The sequence below is a fragment of the Prionailurus viverrinus genome, chromosome C1 (assembly GCF_022837055.1).
Source record: "Prionailurus viverrinus isolate Anna chromosome C1, UM_Priviv_1.0, whole genome shotgun sequence".
Taxonomy (NCBI): domain Eukaryota; kingdom Metazoa; phylum Chordata; class Mammalia; order Carnivora; family Felidae; genus Prionailurus; species Prionailurus viverrinus.
The window spans coordinates 63,014,370-63,033,553 of record NC_062568.1 but is presented as its reverse complement, the minus strand read 5'-3'; the positions used below and the strand labels follow the sequence as shown (position 1 = coordinate 63,033,553).

The 19,184-nt window shown below is 35.7% G+C and overlaps 1 pseudogene; it reads left to right on the top strand.

The window, feature by feature from the left end:
- The first annotated feature begins 8,581 nt into the window (after nucleotides 1-8,581).
- LOC125171625 (complement component 1 Q subcomponent-binding protein, mitochondrial-like) lies at nucleotides 8,582-9,391 on the top strand (annotated as a pseudogene).
- Nucleotides 9,392-19,184: the final 9,793 nt, after the last annotated feature.

The following is a 19,184-nucleotide window of genomic DNA, read 5'->3' as shown; positions in this document are numbered from 1 at the left end:
ATTTTATTCCCCTCTTGGAATTTTACGGGAATAAAAGAATCACAGACACAGCTGCGTGCTTGTTTGTACATTTTAGTTACCACGTGCATGCTCTGTAGATGATTCTTTACACCTGACAAACAGGTATATTTGCTTATCTCGTATATTGTAAGCGTCAGTTGTTGTAAGATGTAAGACATTTCTGATGGGTTCAAAAGCTTGCTTTCAGAAAAATGTGAAATTAAGTTTAAGAGTAAAAATATTTCAATAGAATAACGAAAAGACTAGGTGAAAAAGGCCTCCTACAGGAGGCCTGTGCTGTGGTATTAGCATCAAGTAACAAATCTTAGCCTCTTCACCCTAGTGATAGGATAACGTTTGACAGGTGGCAAAAATTAAACAGATATGTAAAACCAATGCTTGACTAAATGCCCCTTATTATTTAAGCATTGCAGAAATCAAAAAGATTGCTGAAACTGACATACTAAATACCTAACAATATGCCATTTGTATGTTGTGGGCAGTCATTCTATGTATTCCTTTCTGCGCATAATACATTCCTTTCAATGTATCTTTACATATGGAAAGGGAAAAAAGTGGCCTATTAAGATATTGAAACCATATCAGAAAAAGTTGCATTTTAGTCTCTAAACAACTCAAGTTAAAGAATTTCATGAATCAATCATGCCTCTAAATGACTTTTACAGTTGCTTGCACAGACAGTAATGCAAGCATTCAGTAACAGTGAAACTGAAGTCTATAACTTTCAATCACAAAATCAAGATTAAACATTAATTAGTTTCAGCCTTAATTTATGACATGCTAATAATACTGACTCCATTAGTCTAACCTGAAACATAAAACATTTTCCTAACGTTTCATAACTGCTGAAGGCATTTTCAATGCTCACCAATTTTTCCTGTCCAACTTCTAGTTTTAGGCATAGGGGAGGATTACACTCTCCACACCACTGAAATTAGGTATGGTGATGTAACTTGTTTGAATAAGTAAATGTGAGCAGACATGAAATGTTTCATTTCCTGGTGGAATCACCTAAAGGCCAGTGCTTGACTTTATGCTCTCTTTCTTGCTGCTGCAATCATGAAAGTTGAGTATGAAGATGAAGGGGCACAGGACTGAAGTATCCTGGATTGCCAAGCATCACTTAGCCTTCCTTAGGTATAATCATGTTTGACAACTTTCCAAATCACTAATAGGCTAGAGCTCATATGGTACTAACCTAGATCCCTAGAGCCTGCTAATTATATGCATAGTTTATTAATAAAACAGTAATCGTAGTTGCTATAAACTACCTCCTCTCAATCCTTCCCTCTGGTTATGCTAAACTATTGCAAAATTACCCGAGTTTCCAAAATTTTAGTTAATTCCTTTCTGTTTGGAAATCCTCCTCCTTCATTCCATTCAACCTTTTTTAATACATGTACTTAGGTATTTTCTCATCTGAAAGACCTTCCTAACTGCACAAATAGAATTAGCCCCTTAGCCCCCAGTAAATTTTGTTAGGTGGGGCAAGAGCCCCATATGATATTTTCAGTTTTTCAGTTATACAGTAACAAGGTTTGGGGGCGGGGGGGGGGGGGGGGGGTTCGGCAGTGAACTTGAGAGGCTATGTCTTATCCTTTATGTCCTGAAAGGGTTGCCCAGAACTCAGGAGGCTCCTCACAAATATGCGTGGAATGAATGAAGGAGTAAAGAGATCCTTAGACTCCATTCCTCAGGGCAATTATAAGAGGCAAGTGGGACCTTAAACCGGGAAAGGCCTTTTCAATTCAAAAGAATTGGCAGACCATTTTAAATGGAACAGATAGTGAGTTTGTCCCTCTAGGGAGAGAAGACTTATTCTCCATGTGTGGTCACCTACCTGATGGTGTTGGTTTCAAAATCACCAGGTAGAAAGAAGATACATTTAGCTGTATATCTCTTTGAATGATAATTTAGGTTTCAAATTTCTGCTGGAGAGTATTAAAAGGGAAAAAGTTTTACATACTTAATAAATACGTATATGCTATATAAAAAGCACACACTGTTTAAAGTGGGCAATGCAAAAATTGTTGGAGACTTAAAATTGGATTTGTCTAAATATCTTTTAAACGAATTGGGACAATGACAAGCTTTTTTAATGTTTAAGTATGTTTTTATTCAAGTATAAGTGCCATTGGAAAGATTTATTTAAACCATACTTCAGAGGTAGTAAATATCTTCCTATGAACTTCACTTTTGCATAATACTGCCTAAAGAAAGTGCTTCTTTTATATCATCCTAGATTGTGTATATGTGTGTGTGTGTGAGCTTTTGCACAGCAAGATCAGAGATGTTGTAAGGTAGTGTTCAACTTTAATGAACCTCTTCAGACTTTGAATTTCACGGAAGCTCTTTCAACTCAGGCAAGCATGTCTTTTTAAAAAAATTTCTTTTAAGGTCTTTATGAGAGTTTATTGATGACAACAGGGAGCCAAAAGTCAGGACTTTATTCTCAAGTCTGAAATATATACAAAAATAGTTTATTATCATTTTATCTTCATATAGGTTTTTTTTGCTTTCTTTTCTTTTTTTTCTTTCTTTCTTTTTTTTTTTTTTTTTTTATCATTTACAGAGTACTCCTACCTGACTTAAAACATAGAAAGTCTTGTTACGAGCCAGTGTCTTCCATACAAATACTTCATGAGAGAGCTTTATCCTAAAGTACCCAAATCCTTTTTTTTTCTCTGGCAGCCAGGAATCCTAGTCAGATTTTCTACTTAGTCACTACTGTCTTTATCTTTATCATTAGCATATCTGCTTTTCCTGCCTCTCTTATTCTTATTTCTTATTTTAATGCCTTTCACATTCAGACTGCCCACCAATAGATTCATAGGTGAAAATAAATTCGATAGATATATATGTTTTTGAAATATTGGGGTTTTTTTACTTCAGGCATATCATAAGATAGCTATCTATCACAAGATAGCTATCCTATGAAAAATTCTCATTTTTATTGAACACTTTTTCTCTTTGCATTGAAGACAAAAGCATTTGCAGGAATATGTAAAAATGATTAAGTTTAAAAATGGTTGCATGTTTGTATGATGTCTAATGTATGTGATTATAATAAAACAGGTTAGTTTTGTCCATTGAAATTACTTCCAGAACAATTGTTAATTACATTTATTTAAAAGCAAATACAGGGGCGTGTGGCTGGTGTGGTTGGTGAAGCATGCAACTCTTGATCTCAGGGTTGTGAGTTCAAGCACTATATTGAGCATAGAGCTTACTTAAAAAAAAAAAATAGAAGCAGATACAGTAACTAAAGGTTGTATTATTTATATAGTTTTTAATAACCATGGTATTCATAGCCATTTCTTGTGTGAAGAATGTTCATAAAATTTTTAATTTGTGAAATAAATACTCAAATGAAATGGTAATATAATAATTATATTAAGTATTTCATACATGTTTCCTCTTTAAGTATTGTAGATCACAAGTCTGTTCTTGGAGGGTTTGTGGGCTTGGAGGATTTTATATTTTTTATATACTGTTAAACAGAGGAAGGAAGTCATATTTGGCTATAACATTTCTAAAATATCAGTAAATTCCTATTTTTCCTCAATGAAGTTTGACATTTACTTGTATCAGAGTGTGAAGAAAATAAGAATGGTACTATTTATTTAAAAAAATGTAAATGTACACTTCATGGCCATATGTTTGGAATTATATCTTGTTAAATCATTTATCTTTTGGGGGGGGGTCATTTATAACCAACCACTCTAGAAACTAAAAGTACTGAAATAAATATACTTTCTTGTCAATTTTAATGAGCTTTTAACTTATATTTTATATTTTGAAACTTAGAAGATCATTGTGCTATTTTCTTAGCATAGAATTGCCAAGTAAATTACATATTTATGAATTAATAATCACTGCAGGATCCCTTACCTCTCTTCCAACAGATAAAATTAAACATTTTTTCAATCCTAATTATCAAAAGAAGAAATGCCTGAGTTTAGTATGCTGTGTCTCTTATAATAAATTAAACTGTATTTCTATATTATCACATGCATTTCTAAGTGAAGACTCTTTTTTTTACAATGCACACATTCCGGGATAGAGGTGAGGCCTCTGGAAGCATGCATGGGCATGCAGACATGTGAAATATTTAGTACTACAGGCACACAGGAGGGCAGTTTTCAGTGCCCATCCAAATTCCAAGCTACAGAGTCTGATATAGCAACAAAGTTGCCTAAAATCTATTTTCTTATTGCCTCTTTAAGATGTCCTTTTGTCAAAATGAATTTCTGCTTCTAGGGATTCTACAATTCTATCATTGGTTGGCAGTAATTGTCTTATTCATTGGAAAACAGTGAGCCCTTTTATGTCATTTAAGTATCAGCTCTGTTTCAAAGTAACCTTGTGATTTACAATTTAAACACCATTCTTATATGGATGTTTACGCTCTTTTCTTAAAAAACAAAAACAGGCTAAGGAACAAAAAGTAAATTTAAATTATATCTATTTGATGTAATACAATTAACTAAATCTTTGTATCTAGCATTTTACTATTGCCTATTGGATTCTAAAGATAGCTGGGAGCTACTTTTCTCTCTTAAGGAACATGGTAAACTCTTAACTGCTTGTTGGTTTCCACATATCTCAAAATATACAACTTTCACCAAGGCAGTCACTGACTCTGTCTTTCCAGACATAAAACCTCACAAGTCTCAGCATATTTCATTCTGTCAGGACTCTGCATCCAACTTCTTTGCCTTTTCTCTTGGGAAGCTGAGAATGTGTGTGGTTAACTAAGTACCACAGCAGTTAAGAGCTCAGTCTCTGGAGCCAGACAGATTTGGGTTCACATCCCTGGCTTGGACACTCACTATCTAGGTAACATTAGGACAGTTGCTATTTCTGCAGAGAATAAGCATTCAGTGAAGGCAAGATAAGCATCCAATAAGGGGTAAGGAAACCCTTTTCTTAAAGAATGGGAGCCAACTGTGTTTTGGTTAAGGCCTGGTCTGTAGAGCAGAAGTCTTCCTGCTCCAAGCTGGGAGCTCCTGGCTTTTTGTGCCTGTGATGACCTTGGTCAAGTCATTCAACTGTTGAATCTTTGATTTCCTTAACTCTATAATGAGTCTGAGTTCTTTTTCTTTCCGTTCATGTTGAGTAATCAAGCTCCTTGCATTAAAAACTATATTGGGGGCGCCTGGGTGGCGCAGTCGGTTAAGCATCCGACTTCAGCCAGGTCACGATCTCGCGGTCCGTGAGTTCGAGCCCCGCGTCAGGCTCTGGGCTGATGGCTCAGAGCCTGGAGCCTGTTTCCAATTCTGTGTCTCCCTCTCTCTCTGCCCCTCCCCCGTTCATGCTCTGTCTCTCTCTGTCCCAAAAATAAATAAACGTTGAAAAAAAAATTAAAAAAAAATTATATTGGATGTATGTATACGGACTATTGAACAAACTTCACATTATAGCACCTTGCAAAGTGCTTTCATTCACTGAGTCTAGTTTGAGTCTTTTGAGTTTGCAGAGATAGACAGTTAGATCTCTATTTTACTGTTCTGGAAAATGAAGCAAATGACTTCCCTGAGGATGTAATACCAGCGAAGTGGCAAAACTAAGAGCAAAAGTTATTTTTTTCTATTTTATTATTGTTAGTAACATTGCAGTTACTTTGCTGTAGGGATAACACGTTGAGAAAAAAAACTGGGGTAGTCCACAGAACATTAATATTATTATATAAACATCATGCCGAATATCATTTCCCATCTCTAAATCCTAGGTCTAAGGTACTGGCCACCTAAGCCTGTCTAATCCCAAAAGACCTACTTTAGCTTGGGGAGACTTTGAGGTTGTTAATGTTTCCAGTTTCATCCAAGAAATATGAAGGTCATAAAGGCAAAACAAAAATTTAAAGATGATCAGAAATCCAGATGCATTCTGGAGTGAGCCACCCTTGACCAAACCAAGAACAAAGGTGCTCTAAAATGTGATCGGTTTTTATGAATAATCTGCCTACTAGAGGACCACAGAACCACACAGACATTCTGAAAACTATATAGAATAATGTTAAGTTGAATAGGATTTCTCTTATACCTATCAAGGTCCATTCTATGAGGGATTTGCAGCTAAATTAATTACACTGCATATTTCCTCCTACTTACAAGGGGGAAAATTACCTGGATATCAAAGGCAGTCAGTCAAGGAAAATAACTCGAAAGTGTGTATTTGGCATATGGATAATATGATATAAAGAACACACTACCAAAAGTCCAGCTAGTGTGTAGAAGTTACTATATCTAGTACACGTCAGGCATGGGTTTTTTTTTTTGAACATTAATTATTGGCTACTTTAACTATTTTGCTCTGGTGACTGTGGTAGAAGTGGGAAAATGTGATAGGATAGCAGAAAGGGGTGGAATTATAAATCAATTGTACATATTTGAGTGTGTCAACTTTGAGTCTTTTTTTATATGTGAATGAGGAAAATAATACCTATTTCATTAACAGACTGAGCAGAATGCCTAGTAGGGTAGTCAGGCAGCTTTGATTAAAAAGGTATTTGAAAAAAAAGATACTAGAAGGAGCTGTGCAGATCACTGTTGACTGAAATATTTTCTTCTGGGTTCATAATATTTATCAGACAGGGACGCCTGGGTGGCTCAGTCGGTTAAGCGTCCGACTTTGCCTCAGGTCATGATCTCGAAGTTTTGAGTTTGAGCCCCACGTCAGGCCCTGACAGCTCAGAGCCTGGAGCCTGCTTCAGATTCTGTGTCTCCCTCTCTCTCTGCCCCTCCCCAGCTCACAATCTCTCTCTCAAAAATAAATAAACATTTAAAAAAATTTTTTTAATTATATAATATTTATCAGACATCACAAGATACCTAGGTAGAAGACAAGACTTGTGTAAGGTGATTTTCCTTGGTGTGTTCTTATATGATTATATATTTACAGGAACTACTGTACAAATTTCAGGGGCACCTGGGTGGCTCAGTCAGTTAAGTGTCTGATTGTTGGTTTCCACTCAGATCACTATCTCACGGTTCATGAGTTCAAGCCCCATATTAGACTGTCTGTTGTTAGTGTGGAGCCTGCTTTGGATCCTGTCTCCCTCTCTCTCTCTGCCTCTCCCACTTGCGTGTGTGTGCACTCTCTTTCTCTCTCTCTTTCTCAAAAATAATAAACATTTTAGGGGCGCCTGGTTGGCACAGTTAGTTAAGCATTGGAGTCTTGATTTAGGCTCAGGTCACGATATCATGGTTTATGAGTTTGAACCCCACCTGGGGCTCTGTGCTGATGGCTCAGAGCCTTCTTGGGATTCACTCTCTCACCCTGTCTTTCTGCCCCTTCCCTACTTGTGTGCTCATGCTCGCTGTCTCTCTCTCAAAATAAATAAAAACTTCAAAATAATAAAAAATAAATAAGCATGAAAAAATTCCTGGGTAGTATATATATTCTAGAACTTTAAAGTTTTCTGTTATAATAAATAAGGTGGATTACTTTGGTCAGCAAGAACAAATATTCTCATACAAAGATCTGGGAATGGACTGACTGGATACATAGTTATCTTTAGAATAAAAACATGATAATGGAATTAAGATGTTCTTTCTGAGGGTGCAAATGGAATGATATACAAACATTATCAGTTTTAACCTCTGAATTCCCTGACTGCATGGGAACTATTTATGACATCCGTGCCTTTTGTTTGAAATGTTACTAAAGCATAGTGTTACATCTAGAAAATGTGAGGCTACTTTCTATATATTTTGATTTGGATTAAGTATTGCCTCATAGCTCCAGGCATGATTCTTATGCATGTTATAAATTTTGCAATCTGCCAATGCTATAGAACAAGATGAGTTATTGCTAACATTATTTCAATACACAAGAGCTTCCTTCCCATCCTTTCTGAAATATGCCACTTTTTTTTTTTTTTAAATAATGTTAGGGGAAGTTGAGGAATTTAAAAAGTGAGTTGGTAGAACATGCTAATAGTAGCTTTGGAATACAATCCTTCCATTCATGAGTTCTGTGCTTCAACTGACATTGACTGTAGAAGTCTAGCAAAAAACCAATACATTACCTAGTTATTTCAGCATTAGCATCTCTTCAAACTTCAAAGTCAAGGAATTCAGTGAAGCTAGTATTTTACAATTAGAGTTTTATTAGTGATAATTCATAATCCCATATCTGGAGGAAAGTTTGGAAAATTATTTTGTAATTTTTAGTTTCTGCATCAATAAAATGGTGATAAATTAGTATGCTATTTTTCATCAAGATGTTGAGGTTTTTACTTTATTTTTTTAATAAAGATTTCATTTTTAAGTAACCTCCACATCCAGCCTCGGGCTGGGAACTCACACCCCGGAGATGAAGAGTTACAGGCTCTACCGGCTGAGCCAGCCAGGTGTCCCCAGTTAGTATGATATTCTTTGTTCTAAGGTTTGAATTATGAATAAATAAGAAATGATTGTACACTACAAAAAAAAGTCTAACTGTAACAGGTAGGAATTATGCAATGTTAAATCTGAGAAAGAACCATCCATTACATTTCTTGGAAAACCAACACTTAGAAAATAGGATTGTCAGGTTTAATAAATAAAAATACAGGATGCCCAGGGGCTGGACTTGTGGCGGGGCAGGCTGGGATCTTCAGCCTGGGTCAACCTTCACTCCCACAGGTCTGCCAACAGTATTCTGCCCCTGCTGGGCCATGTGCCCCTCACTGCTCCTCGCACTGGGTCAGCTGTCACCAGGCTCCGCGCGGCACCCACCCCACCATCCAGCCTCTGCGGTGCGACAGCACACCCAGGAAGAAAAAGCTTTTGTTGCATTCCTGAATGATGAAATTAAGGAGAAAAAGAAGATAGAGAAGAATTAAGTACCTCCCCAAGATGTCTGGAGGTTGGGAGCTGGAAGTGAATGGGACACCAGCCAAATTAGTGTGGAAAGTTACTGGAGAAAAGATCAGTCACTTTCAACATTAACAATAGCATCCCACCGACATTTGATGGGGAGGAGGAGCCCTCCCTAGGGCAGAAGGTTGAACAACAGGAACCTGAATTGACGTCCGCTCCTAATTTTGTGGTTGAAGTTATAAAGAATGTTGGTAAGAAGGCCCTATTCCTGGACTGTCACTATCCAGAAGATGAGGCTGGGCAAGGAGAAGGAGAATGACATTTTCTCCCTCAGGGAGGTGAGCTTTCAGTCCACGGCAAGTCTGTGTGGAAGGACATGAATTACACATTCAACACTGATTCTCTGGACTGGGCCTTATAGTGACTACCTGATGGATTTCGTGGCAGGCGGAGGTGTGGATAACACTTTTGCCGGTGAGTTGATGGAGCTCAGCACAGCCCTGGAGCACCAGGAATGCATTGCTTTTCTCCAAGATCTCAGACGAGATCTCAAGAGCCAATAGAGCAGACAAGATGTTGAATACCTTTATTTTATGCCAGGCATTGTCCAGGGAACAAACCTACTGTGAAGCCAGACACACACGTACTTCAAAATGGTCTTCGTCTCATTCATTATCATTAAAAATAATCCGACTTAAATCATTTCCATTGCCCTCTTAGTTACTGTTCACTTATTTCTTCCCTACAAATATGGTATTCCTAGATGTTTGTATAACATAAGACAATAAAATTGCTTTATCTCCTCCAAAAAAAAAGTGCCCAGTTAAATTTGGATTTCACATAAACAGTGAATATTTTTTGCCGTAAGTATGTCCCATGCAATAGTTATACTAAATAATGATTTGTTGTCTATCTGAAAATCAAATTTAACTGAGCATCCTGTATTTTATCTGACAATCCTCCCGTAAAGGTATCATAATTCTTTTTGAAAGGCTTACAGCTAACTATATGCTGATGGCAGGAGTAAAATCTGAACAATTAAGGAGTTTACACACACTCCTACAAAGGACTGTTATATAGTAGAATGTTTTAGAAAATAAAATAACCGTATTTTATAACTATAATTTCATAAGAAACTGAAAACAATCTAATTGCTTAAAGTGGAAAGCTTTGGAGCACCTGGGTGGCTCAGTCAGTTGAGCATCTGATTCTTGATTTCAGCTCAGGTTGCAGTCCCAGGGTCATGGTCCCAGGGTCATGGGATCGAGCCCCACACTAGGCTCTACGTTGAGTGTGGAGCTTGCTTCGGACTCTCTCTCTCTCTCTCTCTCTCTCTCTCTCTCTCTCTCTCTTTCTCTCCCCACACACACTCTCCCCCACTTGTACGCTCTGTCTCTTTCTAAAAATAAAAAAATAAAATGGAAATCTTTGGATCTATTGACTCTAGTTACCAAGCTCTGAATTACTTTATTCTCTCAGAATTTAAAAAGTGCTTACTTTTACAAATAAGTTTCTTTTTAAATTTTTGCTAAAACATTAGAAGCTCAATCAGTCATCGCTATTAACCAGAGCTGAAAAGCAGCTATTCCTCAAAGCATGTTTTCCAAATACTTCTAGTCAATAATTCAAGTCATTTTTAAGTAAAGTCTCAGCTAAGAAAAAGTAAGAATTAGAATTGTTTAGTATCATCTTATAGCCCTATTCTGACCTACACTTAATGTTTTAGATTATCACTTATTTTATAATACATTATCACAAGCTACCTTTATTCATTTTTGTCAGTAACTTAAATCTAAGACTTCAGCACTAACCTGTTGAGTTGCAGAGACACAGACAGAGATGTCACCTAGTTTCCTTGAAACTGAGTCAGGGGCTCTTCAGTTGGCCTTACCTTGTGAGGTCACTGTGGCCCGAAGATCTTAGGTTTCTTCATTTAGCCTTAAGTACATTTCTCCTTTTCACATAAATTCTTAATTTAATCATTTTATATTTTTTCAAAATTATAGATATAAAGTTGGCAATATCCTATTTGTTCAATTCTAAAAAAGCTGTAATTATGTCACTTTTTTTCATTCCAGCAGCGTTTGCTTATGTCATCCATCTTTTATTCTTGTTAATCTTGCCAGAAGCATGTCGATTTTATAAGGCTTTAGTAACCAACTTTTGGCTTTGTTGATCTCCACTGCATGTTTATTTCCACATTTTTAAAATGAAATGCGTTGCTCTGTGAAGTGGCCCTGGGTAAAGGTCCAATTGGGGTTAGAAGGCAACTTATCAGGCAGGTTATAGAGATGATACCATCCTGAGTGAGAAGTTGGACCAATGTTTTAGGCACCCTCTAAATTTAAGAATCTTTGTTTTTGAGAGCTGTGCTATTTAGCAAGAATAGTAGATGTAGCTAGCTCCAAATGATAACTTCTTTCATAAAAGCATTCCTTTCAAATATGAAGTAAGGAAACATGATAAAACTAAAAGATCTTAAAATTCTATAAAAGAGATTTTATTAAGAATACAAACTACAACACATGATACCTCCCAACAAACCTTAAAGAAAAAAAATCTCTTACCAATGTTGTGATAATATGTTTGATATTTTTTATATTTACTTTTAAATGGTAAAGAACTCTATATATTTTAAAGATATAATTAATTCTTGTGACATGCTTGTAAGGCAAAGAGAAGGCATATTTAATTCTCATTTTAAAGATGAATAAAATGAGACTCAAATTTATTATAGCATTTCCCAAGGACACAAATACTGGATGAGTAGTACTTAAAGTCTGCATATTTTTAGTAAAGAACACAGTACATTAGCTTACCTTAATCCCAGAAACTATTTTTAAATTATTTAAGGAATATAACATTTCCAGTTATTTTATTTTATTTTATTTTATTTTATTTTATTTTATTTTATTTTAGAGAGAGTATGAGTGAGTGGGTGGGGGAAGTGGCAGAGAAAGAGAGAGAGAGAAGCTTAAGCGGGCTCCATGCTGCACACAGAGCCCAACACAGGGCTCAGTCTTTGACCCTGGGATCATGACCTGACCTGAAATCAAGAGTCCCACACTCAACTGCCTGAACCACCCAGGTGTCCCTCCAGTTATTTTAGCATTAGATTAAAGTGATTCTAATCACTAATAATTTATCAATAATACTAGAATCACTATAAAAATAATAAAGTAAAAATTGGAATGTTGGACTGAAATGTTCTTCAAATTTCTCTATAAAAATAATCAATCATGCCAAATGGCATTACCCAAAAGTACTATTTTATAAGAAAAGTACAATATACAGATATAAGTCTTTTAAATCTTAAGACTAGGTCCCAAAATCGGTGACCATATATACTGAAATCCTTTAAGAAAGGATAAATAGATAAATCACTTTAAAAAATAATATATCAGGGGTGCCTGGGGGGCTCAGTCAGATGAGTGTGCAACTCTTGATTTTGGCTCGGGTCATGATCCCAGAGCTTAAGATTCTCTCTTTCCCTCTGCCCCTCTTTGCTACTCGCACATTCTCTCTCTTTCTCTCTCTCTCTCTCTCTCTCTCTCTCTCTCTCTCAAATAATAAAAAAGAGAGTCACCTGGGTGGCTTAGTTGGTTAAGCCTCTGACTTTGTTTCAGGTGATGATCTCAGGGTTTGTGAGTTCAAGCCCCACATTGGGCTCTGTGCTGACAGAGCCTGGAGCCTGCTTCGGTTTCTGTGTCTCTCTCTCTCTGCCCCTCCCCCTGTTTGCACTCTGTCTCTCTCTCTCTCTCTCTCTCAAAAATAAATAAATGTTAAAAAATTTTTTAAATAATAAAAAATACATCAAAATGCTATTCATTTTTGTCATATTATTTTTACTAAAGCTGTCTCTATTGTGTAAAAGCTTACAGGAGATGATATTAAGTACTTAGTACTTCTGAGTTTTAGTTGCTAAATGGGGATAGATTGAGGAGCTATTAAAACAACAGTTGGGGGGCAAGTGGGAGTCTTTGTGGGGTTTGGTAACTATTTTTACATTATCAGTAGCATACATTTACTATTTAGTATTATCTATTTAGTTTTATTTATTCATTTAGTTTTATTTATACATTTTAGCACTATAACAGTATTATATATTTACTATTTACTTTTATTTACTTATTCATTTACATTTGCTATTTAGATATTTAATAAAAACATGGTAATTAAAATTAATATCCTGACCTAAACACACTATTTGTTACTTGATAAATGCGTATTGTAATGATCTACACCAGTAAGAAATGTCAAGATCCAAATATAGTCTCGATAAAAATCCTGAAACATTCTGATCCCCATTTTGACTCTCAGAGAGGTAGGATGTCGTGCCCAAAGTCCCAGATTAAGGAGCAGAGCCAATATTTGAATGTAAATTCAAGATGTTTTATTTATCATTGGCCACTAATTATGTTAACAAAATCTTGCTTAAAGCAGAGGTTAAAAGATAAACATCTGTCTTATAGAGAAGACCATAATTATAGAATTTATTAATTCTGTGATATTTCTAGGATTTGGTCTTTATCAGTGATGGAGGATTTCAAACCTGGCTGAGCTTGTACCTATTAAATCACTTGTACATATTAATTTGTATTTTGTATTAAAATTGTACATATCACTTGTACATATTAAAAATATTGATTCCCAGTGTTCCCAGCTTCTCCCTCCCTGCCCTTCCATGTGCACAGCCCAAGTGTGAGGTACTCTCACATCAAAATATGAGAACCTCTGTGTTAAACCATAGTCAAAAAAATTTGTCACTGCCCCTCATTTGTCTCCCCTGAGACAGAAATTGGTGGAGATGTCAAATAACCGTGAGATTCCTGACTGTAGACAGAATGTCTTAAGGGTGTCAATATCCCCAGCACTAGCACAGAGTTTAGTGTGCATAAGATCCATCATACATTTGTTAAAGTGAAAAAGTAAAAAAACAAAGAATAAACAAATTTCCTGCCTTCTAGCAGCTTGTTCCCCTTCCTGGGTGTGAGGAGACATGTGCACAGAAAAGGACAGCAGCACAACAGGTGCTCAGAAAGCAAGTGCTCCAGAAGTTCTGAAATCTGTGGAAGGCTTTGTTAAAGAGGCCTCAATAGATGTACATTTGGATAGATAAAATGCAGATGCAAAAACATTCCTGACTGTGGAAGCAAGCGGCTTGACCTAATGTGTAGTAATTGAAATGAGTTCTCAATCTGAGACATAACATGGACCCAATCTAACGGGGGCGTTTGTGGTTAGAAAACTGAAGAATGAAACGTGAAAACTCAGGGAGAACTTTCAACTTAAGGATGGGATGTATATATATCATATAAAGGCCAGGTTTATTTTCTAAATGATAATTTTTAAAATGTATAACTGAGTGAATATTCAGGGCACAGCCTTGAGAGTTTCACATATACTCAAGAGAGCAAAGGGAAATCGCTAGCTTTCCAAAGCAGGTTTTCTGGGGGAGAGTAAAATGATGCTGTCCTTTTTACCTGCTTATACTAATGCATAGAAGTGGTTAGACAAAGTTCAGGAGTATGTCACTTCATGGAGGAGTATTTCATTTCATGAAAATGTCAATTTTCATTGCTATATATTTCTCGGTTAAGGGTTTCTTTTTAGGACTTCAACCTTGTTTGGCAGGCAGACAAAGAATTACTTCTAAATGAATGAAAATATCTTTGTTGACTTTATTTTTCTCATCTCTGAGTCCAGTCCTAATTAATACTGGACCCATAATTTTGGGTTTCATATAAACTTTTTGAGGAAACTCAACCACTTTATGGCTTCACTTACCCTCTGTTTTTAGTAACTCCCAAATCTACACCAATAGTTATCCCAATTTTACATCCCATCAATAATAATTTAAATTATTTAATATATTGGATATTTAAGTTGCAAAAATTTGCAAGTTGAAATTTGAGTTCATCAGATTTTCCTAAGCAGAAAGAAACTACCAGAACATCATTATCCAAAGCAAACCAAGGACAGACCCTCCTCTAATTGTCTTGAGTTGCTTAAGTCCATGTGTTTTGCTCTAATGTGAGATGGTGCAGGGGTGACTCGCTAATTGACTAGTGATTGGTTTCCTTCCAGGTAACTTAAAGAAAGGTCAATTTTCTTGCAAATCTTAAGTTTTGAGTATTTGATAAGTGAATGCATAAATGGGAATGAATGTGATTTTCCATTGTATATAATTTTTTAGGGTTTTCTATATATAGTATCATGTCATCTGCAAATAGTGAAAAATTTACTTCCACCTTACTAATTTGGATGCCTTTTATTTCCTTTTCTTATCTGATTGCTGTGGCTAGGATTTCCAGTACTATGCTCAGTAAAAGTAGTGAGAGTGGACATCCTTATCTTGTTCCTGGTCTTAGAGGAAAAACTCTCACTTTTTTACCTTTGAATATCGTGTTAGCTGTGGGTTTTCACATATGATCTTTATTATGTTGAGGTATGTTTCCTCTTAACCTACTATGTTGAGAGTTTTTATCATGAATGGATATTGTACTTTGTCAAATGCTTTTTCTTCATCTATTGAGATGATCATATGCTTTTTATCCTCCCTCTTATTAATGTAATATATCATGTTGATTGATTTGTGATTATTGAACCACCTTTGAATCCTTGGAATAAATTCCATTTGATTGTGATGAATGATTTTGCTTAATGTATTGTTGGATTCAGTTTGCTAATATTTTGTTGAAGATTTTTGCATCTGTCTTCATCAGGAATATTGGCCTATAATTTTCTCTTTTTGTAGTGTCTTTATCTGGTTTTGGTATCAAAACCACCCATAATAATATTGAGAGAAATATATAATATTTCTCTCAAAAATAAATAAATGTTAAGAAAAAAAAGTAAATAAGTTCCTTAGATGCTTGAAACTTTTAGACATATGTAATAGAAATACTGTTTTGACATAATACACCAATGCATTTTTACATTTAGTCATCCTCAGATCCTGGTGATGCCACAGCTTGCATTTTGAACACATGCCCAGATCTTACACGTTCTTCCACTGAGTAAAGAAACACAGCACCTGCCATTAAAGCTACACGAACAAGCTAAGTGTTCCTTGAAGAAAAAGGCTGTGACTACGTTGAAGTGCTAGCAGAGAGGAAAGGGAAGTAGAAAACATCTTTTCAGCCTAGAGGAGTGAGTAAGAAAAAGTGATAGTGGCAGAGTAAGAAGGTCAGATCTGTGTGTCCTCATCTCCTCTCATCAAAGGAGAAAATTCCAGAAAGAAGAAAGTATTAGAAACACTCAGATAAGTACAAGATAGCCTGAGAACACAGAAGCATGTGCCCTACATCCCAAGGCCTCTAGTAAGAGCCAGCTTCCTGACATACCAATGTGGTGCAATGGTGAAGTGGGTAGGTGGGATAAATGAGCTCAACACAATGATCCTGCCCTCATGCATATTCCTTAGCCAGAAGCTCTTAGAAGGCGTTAAGGGAACTAGGGGGCTAATATATGCTGGCCCAGGGTCAGGACAAAGGGTGTTAGTGTATGAGGATGACTCAAATGTAGCAAGCATCAGTTGCATCATAGTGGTAACAAGTACAGGGATCTGGCAGGTCCAGCGTGATCCAAAAGATAGCACATGTGGAACTCTGGTATTCTTTTCCTCCATGAGTTCACAGAAACCCCTATGTGCCCAGAGACCACATTACAGAGATAGGAATCTGAAAAACTGAACATCTACTTGAAAGAGACTGAATCATTTAAGGGTGATACATGGGGCAGCAAGATCGCTTCCACAACCTCCTGCCATGTCACTCACAGGGGTAGCTCACGAAGGTGAGGATAATACAGCCATCCTTCCATTAAGCCTTGTTCTTGACAGGGTAGAGACAGGAATGATCAACCACTGTTTGCTTCAGTCTTGAAAAAAAGAAAAAAAGAGTCAGAAGTTGGTACCCAATCCTCTGATTCTGTGCAAATGTTTCCATCTTCACCTTCTTTTTTTAACTGTCTTCTTTCAACATGAGAGTTTGGCTGACTGTAGACGGAGTGTTGTGGCTGAGAACACAAAGATAGCTATCTTTGATGTCTTTGATCATAGAAGTTGTTTTAGTTAAGAAACATTCCGGCAGCCGACTGCTTTTTACCAAAAAACCAAACCACAAAACCAAAATGCCACTTTTCATCAAGTATATGAATCATTCTTTTTTTTTCCTTTTTATTCTAAACTCCTTCTAAAGCTGGTTATTGCTTTCTTGTACTGCTTTTCTTCCTTTTTTTTTTTTTTTTTTTTTTTTTTTTACATGGTGCCTATAGGAACTTGACTGGGACAAATAAAGGGAAATGCATTCCATTTAATTCTAATAACAAGGCAAAGAAAATAAGTAAAGAAATAGATGATGTGTTCAACACAGTACAGATCATTAAGATCTAACTGACATTTATAGCCCAATATAACCCAAAATTGCATGATATGTTCACCAATATAGACCATACACGTAGCTATGAAATAAACCTCAGTATACTTAGAGAACTAATATCATTGAGAATATTCTTTAATTGTAATGCAATAAAGCTAGAAATTAGTAATAAGATATTTAGAGAAAATAATAAATATTTTGAAGTTAACAAATTCATAAATAGTTCGTGGGTAAAAAGAGAAATCACAAGGGCAATTAGAAAATATTTCAAACTTTATGTTAATGAAAATACATTATATGAGAACATGCTTGCAGCTAATGCAGTACTCACAGGAAATTAATATTGTTACCAACCACTGCATAACTGAGGGTGACTGGTTTTGATCAGATTTTTTTCAAAGGTTAACTGGCTTCTCTAATTTAGAGAAAAATACAGGTAAAAATGTAAGCAAAACTTGAGAATATGTGTGTAAAGAGGGATTTTTAAAGTAAATGCTAGGGTTAAATGTGTTGTAACAATAATTTGGGGTAAGTTCTCTTCAATGTTTAAGTATCTCTGAAATGTTTCTGTAAGTCAGCGAAAAAATGTATCATACCCTGTTGTTTGTTTTTTGTGAGGATTTAATGGATTACTTCTAATGCATAAAGGAACATTAAATAAACAACATGCAAAAAAGAAAGTCTTATCTATTTACACAGCACCTAGTTTATTTTTGTTGTTTGGTACAAATGTCTCCATATAGCTACTACTATTTATATACTAAATTCATAGCACAAGTTAAAACACGGTATTATGCAGTATTAAACAGACACAAAATGGAAATTCATTGGTTTAGATACCAGATTGAATCGAAGGAGAGGTAGATGGATTTTTCTGAGTTTAATAATTAGTAAATACTGGTAATTTTTGTAAATATACAAAGCTTTCAGAGCCTTCAGAGTGCCTAAAGTATTTCTCTTTGTGCTTTCTAATATTTGAGTTCATAGATTATTAGTGGGTAAGTATCATCTGTTAAGAAGAGAGGTGATTTGGACTTGTGCACAGGGCTTTTTATGTAACTTCATTAGCTAAAAATAATTATAATGTCCTTTTGCAATATTTAATATTGGTATTGTACCCCTCCTATAAGCCCAGATCAAAATTATACCTCCATCAGATAGCCTTCCTTAAAAAATCTTCCCCATCAGATGAGCTCCTGCCTTTTTGTTAGCTGGATAATCTCTTGGTTAATTATGTCTGGTATTGTCTTTATCTGTACTTCCGTGATTCCTTTTTGATATATACAAACCCTTGATGTCAGGCACTCAAAATACGTATGAGAGTAATTTGTACATAGTAGATATTAACAACATTTGGGAATGAGTGACAAACAAATATAAAAATAGCAATTACTAAAATATGCTAACTTTTTCCTATTCTTACCAACCTTAAGGAGAGATTGTGGCTGCAGTGTCCCATGAAACCAGCTATCCCCATGACTCCTAGATACTAGCTTGAGAAAGACTAGAATTTAACTAATGTATAATACAATACAGGGCTTAGCAAACTACAAGCTAAGAATGATTGTATATTTTGTAATGGTTGAAAAAGACCAAAAGAAAAGTAATGTGAGATGTGAAAATTACGTGAAATTAAAATTGTAGTGTTCATAAAGATTTTTTTGGAACACTGCTACACTAATTTGTTTGCATATTTTCTACAGCTGTGTTCATGGGACAACAGAATCAAGTAGCAGCTGTGGCAGAAACTATATGACTCGTAAAGCCTAAAAAAGCCTAAAAAATGTTCACTGTCTCTATAGAAAAGTTTGCCAATCCCTGGTACAGTGAATTATTATAGAATATCAAATTTTTTCTTTTAATATTTACATTGGGTAAGTATGAAAAGGAAATCTCATAGGCAAAAGGCTTAGAATATACTTTTCTGGGAAAGACAATGATCAAATCCAATACCGGATATTCTTTTACTAGGCTA